The 3,110-nt window shown below is 43.3% G+C and overlaps 1 pseudogene across 1 annotated transcript; it reads right to left on the reverse strand.

The window, feature by feature from the left end:
• Window positions 1–205: 205 nt before the first annotated feature.
• Window positions 206–2,805, reverse strand: LOC309974374 (phosphorylase b kinase regulatory subunit beta-like; annotated as a pseudogene). The gene has a single exon. The product of its transcript is annotated as a phosphorylase b kinase regulatory subunit beta-like (transcript).
• Between the last annotated feature and the right edge of the window lie 305 nt (window positions 2,806–3,110).

Here is a 3,110-nt window from a genome sequence, read left to right on the forward strand (position 1 = left end):
AAGAAGCACTTATACTTTACTCAGTTGTGGCAGGCCTTTTAAACATATTATCTTGTTTCATCTCACACAAAACAATGAGGCTGGTATGAAACAGAAGGGAGGTTCAGCCACTGGCCTCAGGCCACTGAGATGATGAATGGCGGTCAGGACTTGCACTCAGTTCCGCTGGATGCTAGAGCCTGGTCATGTGCCTTACTGCACTGCCTCACACAATGCCAATTCGTATTTTCAGCATGCCACGGAATAACTCCGGGTTATTGGAGATGATCCAGCCAATATGAATGACCAGTTCTTGCTGAATGACCACCTCCCTCTCATCATGGGTATTACACTTGTAATAGATGATGTTCTTAATCACTCTTGGAGACAAAGGATTAGAGATAACCTCTTCTTCATGTCCAAAGGCACCCAGAGTTACCTGTTGGCCCTGCACTAAAGCATTAGTAATGGATGGGGCCAGGCTGTCCACTAGTTTACTTAAAAGGCTTGCTGTAATGGCGCACCACCAACCGACATTTTTTGCTGCCAGCTCTTCTACAGACTCTCTCAATGTGATCAGAAACAGTACCTTCCTTTGTGATAAAGTTGGGTCCTTCTCTTTTGAGCAGTATCCCCAGCAGGATGACTTGGCTAGGCAGACAACTATAGTCATTCAGTTTTTGAAGAATTTCATGGGTGGGTTTGTTTTTCCATTCAGTAATGGTAACATCTGGCTGCTGTTCTTGTTCAGGAGCACTGGAGGTGCTGCTTTGTCATTTGACTTTTGAATGTTTGGGAACTTCCAGTTCCTCAAAACTCTTAAATTCTGGAAGCTCTTCTGTGTCACTGATTCGTAAGAAGTTGTTCTACCACAGCTCCAGATATTAGTGTCTGTAGATGATCAACGTGAACTTTAACTCCTCCAACCACTCCTTTCTTAAAAGCTGCCAGCATATCTAATATGGGATTGAATTGGCTACCTCTTATACTGTCTTCCTGGATGAGAACAAGGAAAAGTGGATGTCCATGCATTTTCCAGTATTGCTTAATAAACCGTAGTGCATTCTTTATGTCATCTATCAGCAGTAAAACATCTTGAGACATTTAGAAATCACTTAGGTCAAAGATGATAGGGTAACAAACCACAGTCTTTCCTAGAATGCAATAAGTCTTTGATGTATGGAGGCAGCCAATGGGCCTATCTGGCCTTCTGCAGAGTCCTAATTTTTCATTGACCCCCAGATGGAAATAAGCTTTCACAAGCTCCTGCTGGGCCCAGATCTGAATGGGTTCTATCTGTTGAGGAATTTGAGTCTGAATACCATATGTGTTGAGGAAAACTGGAAGGCACTGGCTTTCTGCTATAAGCGCTACATAAACAACCAAATCATTTTCCAGTGGGCCCTGATTGGAAAACCTCATGCTTACATTACATTGATTCTGTAGTGGGACATAACACTGAACAGGATCAATGTCTTTAGGACTAATTAATTCATCAGCCAGGAGTTTCGTGATGACATAAAGGGCTTGTCCCCAAAGTAATAGTTTTCCATCACGGCCACAGTTGCTAGGAAATCCCTTCTGACTACCAGGGTTTCTTTTTTCATATTCTACAAAATCAGCTGGAACATAGTAGTACTTTGGTATGACAGGATAACCTTCTGTGGTCTGATGAAGTACCGGAGTCAGAAGATTCTGATATTCTTTTACTTGCTTGGGATTGCCTCTAAAAACACCATCAATCATCATGTAAAGGAAAAATATGGGAAATTCACATTCAATGCCATCAAACAGCTTAAGTTCAGCTGGTCTGCAGTAGCGTCTATTAGGATCTTCCAATGATGTTCTATACCCATCTCTCAAGAAATGCTTAAATCCATATCTCCCTTTTAATTTTCTAACCACTTTATTGAGTGTCTGGCTAAACAGAAACTCATCGTCCAAGGCAAATGTAGGATAACTGATGCAGGGGAGCAGGGCAACATCTGTGTTATGAGATCTTGATTCTCTGGGTAACAGTGAGCACAAAGTTTGCCAGTTGCGATTGTGAGCATCGAGATCCACAAATATAACCGACCAAGAACAGGCCTGGTTGCCAAAGAGGTTGAATCCATTAATTGCTTCTACAGCTGCTTTTGCTAAGCCAACAGAGCTCGAATGCAGCTCCGTGCTGCCATTATTATACTCGCTTCCTCTTTCCCAGACACCAAAGTCAGGCACACAGTAAACTCTTTCCACACAAAATACAAGGCTCTGAATAAAAGAGACCTCATCAGTGTTCTAGATAATCTGGAGTCCTGAGGAAATCACTTCCACAAGGTAAAGGAGATAGAGTGATGCTGCATTTATCTGAAGATGACCATAATCCTGCTAGGAGAGAACCTCATCCCTGTATGTACATTGAGAACAGAGTGAAGACGTGTTGGGCATGGATCCTGCTTAAACTGCTGGACCTTATCGGCCTGACGCATATAGCAGCAGACAATTCCTCTCATACATTTTATAGCCAAGTGCTCCAACTCACGGGTCCTTCCCTTGTCATCATCAATGCGACTGATACAAGAGCCAAAGCCCAGGGCACAGCAGGGCAGTATAGACTGTCATGGATCTTGGCCTCCTGATCATCACCACATCTTTTTGTGGGAAAGAGACCTGCGGTTGGGCTTCGATACAGCAGCAGTGACAATTCTGTACTAGTGACCCAATTTATCCCACAGTTTCATTATCAGGTCTTGGAAGATTAATGCTTTTAAGAGGTTCATAAACTGAGCCAGACCTTAAGAAAGCTGGTAGAGAAGAGACAACTGCATCAGGTGAGCTGGCCATTTCAAATTGTTGACTCTAATCATAAGCATCACAGGCTAAACTATAGCAATTGGTCTGGGCTCTTCGCTCCAAGCCCTTCCAGCTCACTTTGGCCATGTACCCTGCCATTGCACTCGGGCCGACGCCTTGGCCTCCCCGGGGCCGCCTGTCAGCTCCTCCCAGCTGGCTGCTATTATTCTTTAAACTGTACACATATGTGATACATTATCTCTCTTTGGAGTGTATGCTTTATGTTATAATAAAATCACTTTTTAAATAGTAAAAAAAAACAAGCCTCTTAGATAGCCTCATCCACCAGAGGGCAG

The sequence above is a fragment of the Leucopleurus acutus genome (assembly GCF_964270905.1).
Source record: "Leucopleurus acutus genome assembly, chromosome: 2".
In the NCBI taxonomy this organism is placed as follows: domain Eukaryota; kingdom Metazoa; phylum Chordata; class Mammalia; order Artiodactyla; family Delphinidae; genus Leucopleurus; species Leucopleurus acutus.